Source organism: Loxodonta africana, chromosome 1 (assembly GCF_030014295.1).
Source record: "Loxodonta africana isolate mLoxAfr1 chromosome 1, mLoxAfr1.hap2, whole genome shotgun sequence".
NCBI classification, from domain to species: domain Eukaryota; kingdom Metazoa; phylum Chordata; class Mammalia; order Proboscidea; family Elephantidae; genus Loxodonta; species Loxodonta africana.
The window spans coordinates 76659162-76676886 of record NC_087342.1 but is presented as its reverse complement, the minus strand read 5'-3'; the positions used below and the strand labels follow the sequence as shown (position 1 = coordinate 76676886).

The 17725-nt window shown below is 41.1% G+C and overlaps 4 non-coding genes across 4 annotated transcripts; 1 reads left to right on the top strand and 3 right to left on the bottom strand.

Annotated features, from left to right (window-relative positions):
• Positions 1 to 4436: 4436 nt before the first annotated feature.
• Positions 4437 to 4543, bottom strand: TRNAL-CAA (transfer RNA leucine (anticodon CAA)). Its single transcript has 2 exons — positions 4506 to 4543; positions 4437 to 4482 (listed from the first exon to the last, which is right to left on the bottom strand). It is a non-coding gene; the product is annotated as a tRNA-Leu (tRNA).
• A 5707-nt stretch (positions 4544 to 10250) lies between these two features.
• Positions 10251 to 10321, bottom strand: TRNAG-GCC (transfer RNA glycine (anticodon GCC)). Its single transcript has one exon. It is a non-coding gene; the product is annotated as a tRNA-Gly (tRNA).
• A 5601-nt stretch (positions 10322 to 15922) lies between these two features.
• Positions 15923 to 15994, bottom strand: TRNAW-CCA (transfer RNA tryptophan (anticodon CCA)). Its single transcript has one exon. It is a non-coding gene; the product is annotated as a tRNA-Trp (tRNA).
• Positions 15995 to 17652: 1658 nt separating this feature from the next.
• TRNAR-UCG (transfer RNA arginine (anticodon UCG)) lies at positions 17653 to 17725 on the top strand. The gene has a single exon. It is a non-coding gene; the product is annotated as a tRNA-Arg (tRNA).

Below are 17725 nucleotides of genomic sequence, written 5' to 3'. Positions count from 1 at the left end.
TTGGCTGGCAATTTTTTTCGTTCAATGCTTTATATAAGTCATCGTATTTCTTTCTTGCCTACATGGTTTCTGCTGAGTAGTCCAACCTTATTCTTATTGACTGTCCCTTGTAGGTGACTTTTCATTTATCCCTAGCCGCTCTTAAAATTCTCTCTTTATCTTTGGTTTTGGCAAGTTCAATTATTATATGTATTGGTGACTTTCTTTTAAAATCTATCTTCTGTGGAGTTCAATGAAGGTCTTGGATTGATACCTTCTCATCTTTCACAATATCAGGGAAGTTTTCTGCCAACAAATCTTCAACAATTCTTTTTGTTTTTTCTGCTATCCCTCCTTCTTCTGGTACTCTAATTGCTTGTTATTTATTTCCCTTGATAGAGTCCCACATGATTCTTAAGTTTTCTTCATTTTTTACATTCTTTTTTCTGATTTTTCTTCAAATATATTGGTGCCAAGTGCTTTATCTTCAAGGTCACCAATTCTGCCTTCCACTTTCTCAGTTCTGCTCCTCTGTCTTCCTATTGAGTTGTCTAATTCTGTAATTTTAGTGTTAATCTTCTGAATTTCTGATTGCTCTCTCTGTGGATTCTTGCAGCTTATTAAATTTTTCATTATGTTCTTGAATAACCTTTTTAATTTCTTCAACTGTTTTATCTGTGTGTTCCTTGGCTTATTCTGCATATTGCCTGATTTCCTTCCTGATGTCTTTTGTATTCTGCATCTGGTAATTCCAGGAAGACACCTTCATCCAGAAGATCCTTTGATTCTCTGTTTTGACAGCTTGTTGAAGCGATCATGGTCTGTTTATTTATGTGGTTTGAAGTTGACTGTTGTCTCCAAGCCATCTATGAGTTATTGCATTACTTTATTCTATTTTTGCCTACTGTATCCTCATTTCTTGCTTTGTTTTGTTTTGATATTCCCACATGGGTTGCTTGAGTGAGCTAGCTTGGTTATTTTCACCTTTGGAGCTCTGAAAACCTGTAATCAGATGGCTAAAGCTGTTATCAGGTATATGAGTTTATGAGTCCATTTACTTTTCTTGTGTGGATTCAGCTCTGGTGTCCAGGTAGTGGTTATCAAGAGTGTGGTACAGGCTCTGTCCTACAGTCTTAGACAGGCAGGGGTATTTGGTGTAGGTATCAGTATCTGGTTGCAGCAGGGGATCACGCTCTGAACAAGGTGGAGGGCTGAGAACTGTCCCCCAAATACCTCTGAGGAAAGCCCATCCCTGTTCCCTACAGCAAACAGGCAGGTGGGTCTTGCAGATGGACCACGGGCACCAAGTGCTTTCGGTTGTAGGGACTGGGAGGTACCAGTTATCCTTGGACCCCTGTTGTGGGTGGCTGGGTGACCTGAGTGGAGCCACCAGTCCTTAGGCCCCTGATGTGGGTAGCTGAAAAAAAAAAAGGACCCTGTTTAATAGGCAAAATGGTATCAAATATCAAACACCCACCCTTCCACTGCACAGCTTAAACAGTTGCAGTCTGCCATCAAGGGCCTATTCTCCTGAAATAGGCCCACACAGGTCCATGCAGGGGGGAAAGACATTCAAAGTCCATGGATTGTTTATGCCTGGACTGGAGCCACTTCAGTTCTGAGTGCCTCTGTTTAGTGGAGCTGGCAAATTAACTTTTCCCCCTGTTGTGAATTTATTCCTTCTCCAAGGCTGGGAACATGGCTCAGGGTGCTCCAATGGGCCTCTCTCGGGCTCATGGAAATCAACAGCCACTGAAGCCGACTTGGGAGCTGGCAGCAGTAAAACATATGCAAGCACTTAGCTTTTGCCGAGAGTGCTGTTCTCTGGTTCCGGAGGTGTGAATAGGCTGTGCATTTGGCTACTTCTCCCTGAGGAAACCGTGGCCGAAAGCTACTACCAGCCCATTGCAGTCGCTCCCAGGAATGGTGCCTGAGGGTTCCCAGCAACTCAGGTCTGGCAACTCCTCCTGCTTCTGAAATGTCTCTGTCTCCCCGTGTCGCTCAGTTCATTTTCTAACTTTGCTTTTGATGTTCAGGGCTCCTAGCTTGTCATAAATATAATCCTTTCACTTGTGTTTTGGGGTCTTTGTTGTAAGAGGGATCACTGGAAACATCTGGCTATTCTGCTATCTTGGCCCCACCTCTTTTGCCATTTACTTTTAATTTATTCCTAGAAAATTTGACATTCCACCCTCATTCCCTCTCTGGTTTTCTGGGATGTTTTCAAACAAGTCCCACACTCTTTGCTAGTTTCAACATCCCCTCCACTGACTTTTGTCAAAAGAAGTACAGGACCCCTAATCTGCCTTTTGAGAATTTTGTTCAGTTCAGGTGGTCTAAGACTGGGGACTGTATGTCGGCAAGAGATGGAGCTAACAGCCTGACTGTTCTCAAGATAGGGAGTATGGGGTGGGGGTCTTTGTTGTCCTCTTGATTTTACTTACAGCCACGCCCTCCACTCTGCAGTACTTTTCTTATGGGTTCAAGCCCAGATATTATGAACTTCAGTTCTTAGAGCCTTCGGGGACAACAGGCAAACTCGATCTCATTTTTCCCAATACCAGAAATCAAAAGAGAGAACTAGACTAAGGGGGGAGGGTAAGAGTGATACAGCCTGTAAGGGAGAGCTAAGGAGACCTCCTGGGAGCAGGAGCCTAATGAAGAGGCTTCTGTTGTACCCTGGTCATTTGAGGCTGAAATATTATTTTTTGAGAGTTGATCCAGGTCTCGAATCCCAGGGCCATGTTTCTTATTCTCCATGGACATCGCTGAAATCCAAACAGAAGCATCATATCCAAGCGCACTGTGGCAAGGAAACCAGAAAATTGTTAAAAGATAAATCCCACTGTCATCAGAGATTTGAGGAGGCATCAAAATCTATTTTGGGACAATCAGCAATGATAATGTGAAAGCCGTTATCGTTGAGTTTATTCCGACTCATAGTGATGCTGTAAGACGGAGTAGAAATACCCCATAGGATTTCCAAGGAGCGGCTGGTGGATTTGAACCACTGATCTTTTGGATGGCAACCAAGCTCTTAACCACTGTGCCACCAGGGATACAAGGTAAAGGGGGGGGGGCAAAAAGGAAACTCAACCAAGAATACTAGGTCCCTGGTTCCAAACCAGGGGTCCTGCACAGCCTGCCCTACAGGACATTCCAAAAGAAGTAGGAGTAGTTCTTCTATATTCATAGTTTGATAGCTCACCGTACACAGTAGCTAATTATAATAATAAAACAAAACCTCTAACATTGAGGAGTACAAGTAACTTGTTAAACAACTCAGAAAAATAAGTTTTGCTAGTTAGGAGGTAGGGAATCCAGGCTCTGTGCCTCTGTCCTATCTTGGGGATATAGCTCTCTGAACTTCTAGAAAAGAGGCTGCAAAACCTATTGTTTAAGATCAAGCCAGGAAGCCAGCTCTCCAAAAGGTCTCACAGCCTAAGAAGAAGAATCACACACTCCACCTCCCCAACCCTTAGGACAAGTACAGGCAAAAAAATGCCCCATGTGAGCTGGAATTCGTAAATGTAGATAATAGGAAAACAAAACAGAACAAGAAATGGGTGTATTAATGCACCTGAGAGTGAGGAGGTGTGAGGTCAATTTTGTCACTGTTCTCCAGCAGCAGGTTTACTGAGCTGCTTAGGATTTGGGGAATGAATTATTTTCAGGATTCAGGAAATGTAGGACCTGGCCTTTTGTCTAGGTAACAATAACCCAGAAACTTAATTTTTCTGAATGTTTCTTAGTTGTTATTAATTTCCACCTCTTGTACCAAAAGAAATCCTTGCCAACTGGAATTTGTAGTAATGAGTGTTTTCAGCACTACCGTTGGACTGCTTTCCAAATTTAGGGCTAGGTTTAAAGGGGGAAATCACGAATGCAGGGACATTACTGTTCATGTCACAGACCTTGAAGCACATACCCACAATGTGATCTGGAGCAGAAGGGTGGGAAGTGGACTTGGGTAAATTTAAGTTGCAGCTGTACATTGACAGGGAACTGCAGAAAGTCAAGCCTGATTCAGAAGAGGACCTGGATCCAAGGATATTATTACTGATGTCAGACAGATCCTGGCAGAAAGCAATAAATACCAGAAAGATGCTTACCTGTGTTTTATTGACTATGCAAAGTCATTCGACTGTATGGATTGTAAATATGGATCAAAATTACTTGGGTCATAATTATGGATAACAATGCGAAGAATGGGAATTACAGAACAATTAAAACAATTAGAAAGCGTTGCTTTATGGACAGTGGGAAGAGAGTGAAGGCCAAGAAACAGAGTGATGGCCTAGTACATGGAGGGGCCCAAGACTGGGCAACGCTGACTGGACAAGCGGGCGTGACTGCAAGAGCAGGAGCGAAGGCAGGCAAGAGCAAGAAGAAACCTCAGGTGTTGCGGGCTCAAGGTTAAACTTTTAGTGGAGCCTGAGAGGAACAAAATAAAACTGTGTCAGAAGTGGGATTCGAACCCACGCCTCCATCTGGAGACCAGAAACCCCGAGCGCGGGAAGCGAAAGCTTGAGTCTGGCGCCTTAGACCACTCGGCCATCCTGACACTACACATAACCTTACTGCTGCATGACTAGTGTGTACAATGACCTGGGACTATTTCATACAGGAAAGAGAAAAAGATTATTTCTAAAAACAGAAAAGCAGGAAAAAACACTTTTTACAGCGCACCTGGAACTTGTGCTGGGCGGAGCCCACTCCACCCAAACCACATCCCCCTTTCCCACTGACCCCACCCCCGCCAAGCCAGCCCTAAACACCGGGAGTTGCACCGTTGGCCTTAAGCAGTAGAGGACTTGGGATGCAGGTATTATCCGCACTGGGTTGAAACAGACTTTCAGCAGCTTTCCGCAATGCTGTCTGTCCTCAACATTTTAAGAAGTCATATTAGTGGTGGCTGGGCCCTTGGGCCCTTGCGCGGGACTTGAATATTCGTTTGAACAATCCTATTTTCGGCATTTTTACTTCTGCAACTGTATGCAGACGACTTGACAATTTTCCACACTCCAGTTTCTTCCCTAAGCACGCTCCCCGCAACCCCTACCCTCCCAAACCTCTCTTTCCTTTTCTTGTCTTCTCCCGTTGCCCTTTTCTTTCCCTCTCTCACATATCATACCCTCTTCCATTCTTTCTGCCGACAGTGGGAGAAAGTATGAGAAATGAAATCAGGACGTGGTTATAGGTTACATAATAAGAGAAATTTGAGACCATAAACAACAACAAAAATATCTTTGTCTTATATATGCATACCCATGTTTATTGCAGCACTGTTTACAATAGCAAAAAGATGGAAGCAACCAAGGTGCCCATCAACAGATGAATGGAAAAATAATTATGGTATATTCACACAATGGAATACTACGCATCGCTAAAGAACAGTGAGGAATCTGTGAAACATTTCCTAACTGGAAGGCATTATGCTGAGTGAAATTAGTCAGTTACAAAAGGACAAATATTGTATTGTTTAAACTGAGAAGAAAGCACTCTTTTGTGGTTACGAGAGGGGGGAGGGTGGGAGAGGGGCATACACTAATTAGTAGGTAAGAACTACTTTAGGTGAAGGGAAAGACAGCACACAATACAGGGGAGGTCAGCACAATTGGACTAAACCAAAAGCAAAGAAGTTTCCTGAACAAACTGAATGCTTCAAAGGCCAGCGTAGCAGGGGCAGGGGTCTGGGGACCATGGTTTCAGGGGACACCTAAATCAATTGGCATAATAAAATCTATTAAGGAAACATTCTGCACCCCACTTTGAAGAGTGGCATCTGGGGTCTTAAACGCTAGCAAACAGCCATCTAAGATGCATCAATTGGTCTCAACCTACCTGGATCAAAGGAGAATGAAGAACACCAAGGACACAAGGTGATTACGAGCCCACGAGACAGAAAGGGCCACATGAACCAGAGACTACATCGTCCCGAGACCAGAAGAACTAGATGGTGCCCAGTTAAAACCGATGACTGCCCTGACAGGGAACACAACAGAGAACCCCTGAGGGAGCAGGAAAGCAGTGGGATGCAGACCCCAAATTCTCATAAGACCAGACTTAATGGTCTGACTGAGACTAGAAGGACCCCAGTGGTCATGGCCCCCACAACTTCTGTTGACCCAGGACAGGAACCATTCCCAAAGCCAACTCTTCAGACATGGATTGGACTGGAAAATGGGTTGGAGAGGGATGCTGGTGAGGAGTGAGCTTCTTGGATCATGTGGACACTTGAGACTATGTTGGCATCTCCTGCCTTGAGGGGAGATGAGAGGGTGGAGAGGGTTAGAAGCTGGAGAAATGGACATGAAAAGAGAGAGTGGAGGGAGAGAGCGGGCTGTCTCATTAAAAAAAAAAGAGGGAGAGTAATTGGGAGCGTGTAGCAAGGTGTATATGCATTTTTGTGTGAGAGACTGACTCGATTTGTAAACTTTCACTTAAAGCACAATAAAAATTATTTTTTAAAAAAGATCTTTGTCTTGGTGTAAAATCTCTACATAGACAGATAGACAGACAGATAGATAACAGATGATATATAGATATGTCCCTACAGGTTTAGTTAAGGTATAAAGCATTCATTCACTGTTCACTTCCCATCTTGTCTCATAGTAACATTTTATTAGTTAGTTCCCCAAATTGATAGCTTTCAGAGACTTCGTTTTCTGTGGAAGACAGTCGAAATATTGTATGCACAGATGGGCAAATAACTAATACAAGACTCTAATTCGTGTGCCCAATGATCAGGGATAAGTTGTTTTATTTCTTTCTGCCTTTCCACCCCTGCTTCTAGTATAGAGGACTGAAACATTGTTTTCAAGACAACGAAAAGTAGTAGAAAATGTGAGGTCTTGAATTAGATATGTGTACTTGAATTTATGCTTCATTGCTTTAAAAAGCGTGATGTTTTATATTACTTTGACCCTCTGGGAACCATTTCTTCACCTTTTAAATGAACATAACCAAGTAGGAAGGAATAGAAGATTCAGAACAAAAGCAAAATAATACATTTTTTAGAATAAACCTAACCATGTGGATATGTGTAGGTGAGTCCGGAGATTCTGTACTTTTAACCAGGTCCCTGGTGCTGCAAATGTTGCTGGTATAGGAACCAATCTTGGAATACAAAGCTCTCAATCGTCCCAAAATATTATATTGGAATCACCAGCAGAACTTTTAAAAACTCTGATGCCTGAGTGGCATCCCATACCAATTAAATCAGAATGTCTGGGTGTGGGAGCCAGCAAACTGATATTTTATTAAAGATCCCGAGGTGGTTCCAATGTGCAAAGTTTGGGAACCAGTGTTCTAGGCCATTTCTTTGTCATTGGTTATTCTGATTATGTTACTTGCGTGTTTACAGTTTTTATTATATATAATAAAATCAAGTCTATTTTTGTACTGGAAAAATCCCACCCATAATCTAGTATGGATCGTATTTAACATTATCCACCATGTAACAACAGTAATGTTGTGTTTCTCCTCCACACTGTGCAGTCACCACAGAATGCCAAATGTAACAGTAAGCATGGTATGATTTACATCTTAGAAAAGTATGGCTATTTTGATTGACATCTTCCATAGTTTCAATTTATTAAGTTACCTGTTATTCATATGTAAAAAGCAAAACCTACGAAATTGGCTAAAAAAATATACGTAAGTAGTGAAGTTATTAGAGACTAATTAACATAAGGTACCATACGGAAACCCTGGGGGAGTAGTGATTCAGTGCTAGGGCTGCTAACCAAAAGGTAGTCAGTTCAAATCCACCAGGCGCTCCTCGGAAACTCTACGGGGCAGTTCTACTCTGTCCTACAGGGTCCCTATGCATCGGAATCGACTCAGCGCCAGTGAATTTTTTTTGGGGGGGGGGCGGGTATATCTAAATATATTACTAATTTAAAAAGTGATGGCATCTTTTATGAGTTGAATTTTGGAAAATCTTGATAATGTAAAAATAGAAACAAACATTGGTTTCATTACACTTTGTTTTAGTCATCTAGTGCTGCTATAACAGAAATATTACAAGCCGATGGCTTCAACAAAGAGAAGTTTGTTCTCTCACAGTCCAGTAGACTAGAAATCTGAATTCAGGGCTCCAGCTCCAGGAGAAAGACTTTCTTTCCCTGTTGGCTCTGGAGGAAGGTCCCTGTCATCAGTCTTCCCTTGGCCTGGGAGCATCTCAGCGCAGGAACCTCAGGTCCCAATGAGCGCTCTGCTCTGGGCACTGCTTTCTTGGTGGTAAGAGGTTCCCAGGTCTCTCTGCTCGCTTCTGTCTTTTATATCTCAAAAAAGATTGCATTAAGACACTAGCTCATCTTGTAGATCTCATCAATGTAACTACCACTAAAGAATGTGGAAACCCTGGTGGCGTAGTGGTTAAATGCTATGGCTGTTAACCAAAAGGTCGTCAGCTGGGATCCAGGAGGGGCTCCTTAGCAACCCTACCGAGCATTTCTACCCTGCCCTGTGGGGTCACTACGGGTTGGAGTCGACTTGATGGCAATGGGTTTGCCCTTTTTGTTGTTGTTGTTCTTTTTTTAAATCCATCTCATTACCTCATAGAGATAGGATTTACAACACATTAGGGAAATCACATCAGATGACAAAATGGTAGAGAATCATACCATACTGGGAATCAGGACGTAGCCAAGTTGACAGACATTTTGGGGGGACATAATTCAATCTATGACACACTTTTAGGTGAAATTTTAAAAGCCTCTGATAACTCTTGATAATACAATTATGTTTTTTCATATAGCTAATGGCCTTTAAAAGCAGGGCTAATTTGATACTGAGATAATAAATGTCTTTATTGATTTAAAGGTCTTTTAAAGATAATTGTTCAACACTGAATTTGTGGCTCTAGAAAGAAAGTCCTCTAAAGGAAAGTTTTTTTTTTTTTTACTCATAATAAGGGAACCAGGCAGGTTTTATAACCAGTTCAAAGGAGGATCCAAAGAACAGACACTTTTACAGATGAGGAATACGGAAGCAAACGAGAAACTGGGTACAAAGCTAGCTTCTTGCATAGTAAATGAACCAAGCCAGGAGGAGGGAAATTATATGAACCTCTACTGGACAGGACAGAGTTTGCACATCTATAGACAAGAATTATTTTGTATTGCTATCAGTTTTTTAATACTTACACAGTTGGAAATTGAATCAGAAGAGATAGATAAACCAGAAGGGTATATTCTAGACAATGCATCATTTTCCACTGACCCAAGACTTTTTTTCCTACAGTGTTCATTAATTATTTTTAAGGTTTTTTTAGCTTCCATCCGTATTTATTTATTTTTTATTGTGTTTGGGTGAAAGCTTACAGTGCAAATTATCTCCTTATTCAAAAATTTATACACATTGTTTTGTTACATTGGTTGCAATCCCCATATATATCAACATTCTCCTCTTTCCCTTTAAACCAGGAGTTCCCCGTGTCCGTTTGTCCAGATCTCCTGTCCCTTCCTGCCTTCTTGTCTTTGCTTTAGGGCAAGAGTTGCCATTAAGTATCCTATACTTGACTGAACTAAGAAGCACGTTCCTCACGAGTGTTATTGTTTAATAGGCCGGTCTGATCTTTGGCTGAAGGTGGAGTTCAGGAGTGGATTCAGTTCTGAGTTGGCAGTGTGTCGGGGGCCATAGCAGTGGGTGTTCATTAAATTTTTGTTGATTCGAAAACAAGTACCATTAAACCAAAGCCAAACCAAACCCAATGCCGTCGAGTCGATTCCGACTCATAGCGACCCTATAGGACAGAGTAGAACTGCCCCATAGAGTTGCCAATGGGCACCTGGCGGACTCGAACTGTTGGCCCTTCGGTTAGCAGCCGTAGCACTTAACCACTATGCACCAGGGTTTCCCAATTTTTTTTTTTTTTTTTTAAGATAAAAAAAGGTCCTAGTGCCAGTTTGAGTCAGAATCGACTCGATGGCAGTGGGCTTGGCTTGCTTGAGTGTCAATAACGGTTGTTAGTGCCAATAAAGTGTTTGCTTTATGGGGGTTTCTAACATCAAATTTCTGAAACATTAACTTTTTTTTCTCCTTTTCAGAGAAGTAGTTTGAGCTTGGACGGAATTCTTTCCGGTTACTGGAAAACCAAAGGCTTGTTATTTGGTATAATTCATGAGGGTGAAATTGCAGAAGTGTTAGCCTTGATCTTTTTCCGCAATTCACGGGATACCGGAATCACAGTAATTTTTAAGATAATTTTTGTTTATGCAAACTTTCTTCTCCCTCAGCAGCGGAAAAAGGAAAAGAGTCAATTCTGCATTGGCCGGGAATCGAACCCGGGCCTCCCGCGTGGCAGGCGAGAATTCTACCACTGAACCACCAATGCTCGATATAAGAAAAACCCTTCGTTTAGTCTTATATAGGAGCACATACGCCGTTCCTAAATTGTAAAATGGGAAAGCGTTTTTTTCCCTAGGAATTTCTCTTCTCTTTTTTTCTTTTTGTACTTTAGATGAAGATTTACAGAGAACATTAGTCTCTCATTAAACAATTAATACACATATTGTTTTGTGACATTTGCCAACTCCACGACGTGTCATCACTTTCCCCTTCTCGACCTTGTGTTCCCAGTTTTCATTCGTCCAGCTTTCCGGTCCTCTCCTGTCTTCTCATTCCTGTCCCCGGGCTGGTTGCCCATTTAGTCTTGTATCCATGGATGAGCTGCGTGTATTGCTGCTTATTTAATGGACCTGTCTAATCTTTGGCTGAAGGGTACACCTCAGCAGTGACTTAAAAGGGTGTCCAGAGACTATACTCTCGGGGTTTCTCCAGTTTCTGTCAGACCAGTAAGTCTGGTCCTTTCATGTGAGTTAGAATTTTGTTTCACATTTTTCTGCAGCTCTGTCCAAGAACCCTCTATAGTGTCAGAGCAGTTGGTGGTGGTAACTGGATACTATCTAGCTGTGCTGGACTCCGGTGGAGGCTGTGGTGTATTAGTCCTCCCTAGGAGTTTCTTAAGATCAATTAAAGAAAAGATTATATTTCAATGATGTTCTCAGAAAACCAGCGAACTGGAAGGAGGCTGAACCTCTGCGGATATGTGACCCTTAGTGAAAAATGCCTACAAATCCCCAACATGTAAAAATGTCTTTTTCCATCTTACCCTCAATTTAAATCTCTAGTGAAAACAAATTCTGAAAATTTATCATTCTGTATGCAATACAAGTTCATTAATGTACTATATCAAAGGACTCAATTCAACTCTGAAACACCAAGTTACAATATCTTGGGAGAGGAAAAAAACAACAACCTTCTATTGACTTCTGTTATGGAGACCCAAGTTTGGAAAGGAAGGTATTGTCAATGAAAGTGGGAATGATACAGTAAGAATTTTGAAAGTATTCTTCTGAACTCTCCTCCATATGTACATTCCAGTTAACTGCCCCTTGGAGAGAGTGACCACCAGTTGCTGAGATTGCTGTGGTGCTTTGGAGCCAAGAGCCAAAAAGAGGGCTCAAAATAAATGAAGATATGGTCCTTATTTGAGGATTTTTCATTTGGTTTGAGAAAAAGCCCACATATAGAAACCCAATTTCAAACAACAAAAAGTAAATTGAGAGGACAAAGCTGTATTAATTGGGAAAGGGGGAACAACCTCCAGAGCCTTAATTGTGTCTTACAGGTTGTAAGGGCAAAGCTGAGCTATTCATTGAGATTTTGAAATCTAGTCTATGGTGGTCTTTCAAAATGGGGACGTGGTTAAGATAGAGAGAAGATCATTACATAATAGTTTAGGATTGGTAGACACAGCCAGGAAAGGATTTTAAGGTTATAAACATTATCTATAGCTGTGTAATAAGCTGCACTAAAACAGCTGGTTACAACCACAAGCATTTATTATCTCATGGTTTCTGTAAGTCAACAACTCAGGAGGTTTAGCTGGGTGGGGTTTCTTATGAGGTTGCAAACAAGATGTTGACAGGAGCTGCAATTATGTGAAGGCTTACCTAGGACTGGAGAATGCTCTTCCAAACTCACTCACTTGACTGTTGGACACAAGCCTTAGGTTATTACCACAAGGGCCTCTCCATAGGTGAGTGTCCTCCTGACATGACATCTGGATGGCACCAGAGCAAGTAATCTGAGAAAGCAAAGAGGAAGCTGCAGCATCTTATATGACTTACTATGGCACTGTCACCCACATTATTCTATTCACTACAAGCAAGTCACTAAATTCAACTCACACTCAAGGGAAAACAAGTTGAAGGGCAGGGTATTTAAGAAAGTGTGGACTTATTTTAAAACCACCACAGGTGCTGAAAGAGTATTGCTGTGTAAACTGTCATTCGATCCTTTCTAATGAAAAGTTGATGGACCTTTCAAGAAATTCCTGCCATAAACAGTACAGTTCCTAGAATAAGGAAAAAGTTATTTGCAACTTTTATCTTCCTAGGCAAGAGTCTCAGGGAATAGTAAAATTATGTGATGAAAATACTAGAAGACTAAAGTCATGTTAATATAGACAGTAAGCTGTGGGAATAGTGTCATTCTCACATTCAGTACAAGGCTCAGGTAAATTAAACAGATATGTTTTCTTCAGGTAGGCCTAAAAAGCAATATTTTAAAAAGTAAACTCTGGAAACAATATTAGCTAGAAATTATTAGTTGTCTTACAATAAAGTTTAAAATACTCACTGTTTTAATATGCCTTCTGTTGGAAATTAGAGTCTACTTCCTCATATTCTGAATTTTTAAAAGAAGATTTGGATTGGCATTTTATGGAAATGATATATTAGCTTGGCTTCTAAAGGTAGCATTTCCTAACCAAATGTAGGAGTCAGTAAATATGGTTATAATATATCAGTATGTGAGACATTCTGACTAGAGGATGCCCTGGGGATGGTGGTGGGAAGTGAAACCATATGCTCAGCTAAATGATAAATCTAGTGAAAACAGAAGAGTGTGCATATATCAAACCTAAAATTGGGAAACCCATGTGGGAGACAGAATAAAAATGTAATTTGAGTAAACCTAAAACATGATCAATTATTATTATTTTTAAATGTCATTTTTGGAAGGCAGTCAGCCTCCCAGACATGATTACTATCTCATTTTTGTCTCCAGTTCTAGGTTTTGGAACCCAGCTTTATAGTAAACTTGGTGAAATTATCACCTGAGGGTGCTTAGGTTCTAGGGTATTCATAGCCATACTTCAGGTCACCTTGATCCTGGTCATAAGGTTCTCTAGAGGTGACTCACTAATGAGAAACGGGCCTGGTGGCATACCATGAAGTGAAAAGAAAGTAGGTCTTAAGGGATATTTCAACTAGGTTATGATAAAGCCTGATGAACTGCCTAAGAGTTTTGATTTTTAAAAAAATTTTTATTGTGTTTTTGGTGAAAGTTTACAGCTCAGATGAGTTTTTCTTTTAAAAAATTTATTCACAAATTGTTTTGTGACGTTAGTTGCCATCTGAGGTTATTTGTTAAAGGAGATTCGTATATGTTATTCTGTATCATGTTGCAAGAGCCTAAAAATTACAGCTAAACTATCTACCGCATCTTTCATGATACAGAGAAAACATAACATATGAGAAACAATGTAACATGCTTTATACCATTCTGCCTTCTTAATTCTTATTCTGTCTACTTCTCCTCCAATTAACAGATAATTATGAATCTCTTACTATGTTTATAGCACCAGGTGAGGCTCTGGATAAAGCAGACATGGTTCCTTCCCTCAAATTGTTTGGAGTTTGATGTAAGAGATGGGCAGGTAAGACATACCCTCTCACTTAATTAAGTTAGTACAGTGACAGAAACATTTTGAGATAGTATGGACACACAAAAACAAAGCACTTCTAAAGTTTATTAGACATTTTAATCATAACACCTTTTCATGTACAAAACCCATGTATAAAGCCCAGAGGTTTTTCTTGTTTTTGATTTTGTTGTTGTTTGTTTTTTGGTCATATATGTAAAACCAAACAAATAAGCAAAATTATACCTACCTAGACTGAAAATCTCTTCTCTGACCTCCTGCCCTTTTTTCCCCTCATAGATAAGTCCTATTTATGCTTCAAAATTCTGCTCCATTGTCCCTGCTCTCTGAATTCCTCCCTAAGTCCCATGCTCTGCACTCTTGACGTTAACACTGTACATTAAAGTCAGTCATTCTTAAATCTCTATTAAATCTGGGTCAAATATATGCTAGCTCTAGTACATCTCATAGTTTACCATAATAATGAGTTAATACTGCTGTCATTTCCACTGACTGCTATCTCTTCCAGAACAGAAGCCCCATGTATGATTAATTCTTCTACAATGCTGGCAGAGTATAAGCTCGGTAAGTTTTTACATAATTTTTCCATTTCCCTCTTTTTAAGTGAAACCTTTTCATCATGAAACATTTGAAAAATACAAGACAGCAAAAAAGAGACAAATTAAATTAGTACCTATTCCCACCCAGAGATAACCACTATTAGTTTCGTGGTGTTGCCATTAGCTAGTTAGCCTTATGAATCATATGGCTGTATGATCTGACTGGGCGATATAGTATCAGCAAATAGTTGCTGAATGAATCTTTTTTCCACTTCAAATGTCTTAAACATCTTTCTGTATCATTTGTTATTTTTCTTTGATATTATTTTCATGGCTGCATAATATTTTACTCTGTAATAAATAATACAGTACTTAACCAGTACTCCCCTTTTAACGTTTTGTTTTGGTTGAGAGTCTGAATCATGCAGCAAAGGTCATAGAACATTCCTTACAGAGGAAATGGCAGGAGCAAAGGCCCTGTGGTGGGAAGAGGCATAATGCATCGAGGAACTGAAAGAAGGCCCCTGTGATATGGGGTTAGTAATCACAGTTAATTGTTTTCTTTTGTTTTAAGCAAGAGAAGGCAGGATAAGATGTGCATTGAAAAACAAGCATAATAAGGAGACTGATTTAATGGAGCAAAGAGATTTGGAGACAGGAGTTAGGGGGTTCAGGTCAATATCCCTGGCAAGAAATAATTGGTGAAAGGAAAGAGGTCATTGCGGTAATGAAGAGAAGTGGCCAGATGGCATGGCACTCTATATAACTTGCTGCTCAGATTGGGAAGTGAAGAAGAGAAAGTGTAGTCCCAGGATGGCTCCTGGTCCTTGGCTCATTGAGGCTGGTGATAAAACTGTGGGCCAGATGAGAAGAACACAGGAATTGTTGGAGTCCTGTAGGAAAAGGAAGAGTGAGGAAACGAATGGGGCTTTGCAAGAGCCAGAGGATCTCCAATGTGTAGGTGGAGGAGCAGGTTTTGGGTAGCTAAAGGTGGCAAGAAGTGATAAGAAAAGGAAGAAGTGAACGAGGAGACTATGTGGCCCCTGATGCCAAAGAGGAGACTTGAATATCTTTTTAAGGAAGGTGGCAGAAGATACACGGCCCATGGGGGGCGGGGGGGTGGTTTGTCTCCCATCTTGGAAACTCAACAGCAAGCCAAAGGCAAAAGAGGAGATATAGTCATATCCCACTGATACTCTGAAAAAGTTGACCCTCCTTGCCTTTGTCTCCACTCAGGCTCTGGCAGCCCTAAGAGATCTCAAACTGGAGATCATTTTCAGACAACTACACCTGGAAGGAAAGTGGACTGCTAAATTGATTTTTGTTTCTCTCTCCAAAAGTCAACACCCTTGATCCGGACGTGATTTGAACTCGCAGCCTTCTGAGCTGGGGTGAGATGCCCTACCATTGTGCCACCAAGTCAGAGGCAGTGAACTAGCCTTTTTTATCCTATGATCTTGAATCATCCTCCTTCCCCTTCCTCCAGATTCAAAACATTTACTTTTTTATCATTAACTTTGATCATTTTTCTTTTCACTTTTCATAGTTTTGCTAGTGCTTCCTGGAGAAAAAATAAGGGATTGGCTACATTAAATATGCTCTATATGTGAAAAACCCAGGTGGAAAAAAAAAAAAAAGGTTATTTTGCTCCAGAATTTAATCCTCATGACCCCGACGTGATTTGAACACGCAACCTTCTGATCTGGAGTCAGACGCGCTACCCTTGCGCCACGAGGTCACACACAGTGGTCCTCGCCTTCGTACAATAGCATCTGAAGTCATCCCCCTTCCCCTTCCTCTAGATCTGAAATATTTGTTTCTTTATCATTACCTTTGATCATTTTTGTCTCCACCGTTCACAGTTTTGCTAACGCTTCCTTGAGAAAAAATACGGCATTGACCACATTAAATATTAAAACCAATGCTCCATAAGGGAAAAAACCCAGGGAAAAAAGTTCAATCTTTCCACTTGTCGGAATTTTCTATTTTGAGAAAAATCGGGTAGTTATTGGATAGAGAGCCTCAGTGAACTAGGAATAAAAACGGCTACAAAGTTTGCAGTATTACTTTTCCTATAAGTTCACCAGACGCCTCCCTCTTCCATATCAAACTCCCAGCGTTGCGGCGCAGGGCCTCGCGGCCTTCTACCTTCCTCCTCCCTGTTCGTTCGCGCACCGGCCTCATCTTCAACCTGGCGACAAGCCGCTTGTCTCAAGGCATAGCGCGGGAGCCATCTCCTCCCAAAACCTTCACTTCATCCGCGAGAACCAGTGGGGCTTGCGGTCTCTATTGTTTGCACGTGTCATTCAATTTACAACATGAACCCCAGACAAACCGCTAGCGTTCACTGAGCGCTTACCATTTACTACTAGTCCTGTGTTAACGGGCTTTTAAATTCGCATTATCTTCCGTATGTGGTAGAAAACTATTCCATCTTTGCCTGGATGGTGAAGATGCAGAAGCCAGGGCTTTGGGAATAAGTAACTTGTTAGAAATATAAATTCTCGGCTACACCCCAGACATGCTGAATTTGACACTCTGGCTTGAGGCCCAGAAATTTGTGTTTTAACAAACCTTCCAGGTGATCTTGCTGCACGGAAATGTTTGAGAATCGCCGCTCCTGCTAAGAGGTCCTATACTTTACTCTCTCAAGAAAACAACCTTCCAGTCTTCTTCGAGGATGGAGGAAGGGCAGTTTCCAGATGTAGCTGGTGCTGACAATTCCTGAGACAAGAGGCTGTTCAATGGGGCATGGGGATGGGGGTTCTGTGGTGTAAATGTGATTGCCTCTTTGCTTTTCCCACTATTGCTTTAGGATTCAGCGTTCTCAGGTTTGACAAATCAGCTATCACTCAATAGCCTTTCCAGATCACAAAACTTGGTTGCTGTTAGCTCCTCTCTCGAACGTTTTGTCTTATGTGAATATGTATTTTAGAACTATTTGAGTGTGATTTCTGGAGTACGCAAAAGTACATTTTTGTGTTTAATCCACAATCTTTACCTTGAAGGCAAGGAGGTGGAGGTTCCTGGGATCTGTAAAGCAGTTTTGTTCTATCTTGGCCTAATTAACCCCTCTCCTCCTTCAGTTCTCAGCTCAAAGATTTCCTCCTTGGCTCGCGCGGCCCTTCTCCCTAATTCCCGTATAAAGATAAAGCAATCTGTCAATTAAAGCATTCTATTTTTCTTTTATCTATTCATAGCACCATATTTTAATTATTTTAGCATTATATTCCTCTCCATGGTGGTTTTCTAGTTGTAACTTTACAGTAAAAAAAAAAAAAACAAAAAACTTTACAGTACTTTTGAATACTAGATTAAGGTTTTAGATATGCCCTTTATAAAAAAACAAAAATAACCTTTATAGGATAGGTGAAATGCCAAGTTCTCCGGCGGGGAGACCACGTGGCCTAATGGATAAGGCGTCTGACTTCGGATCAGAAGATTGAGGGTTCGAATCCCTTCGTGGTTG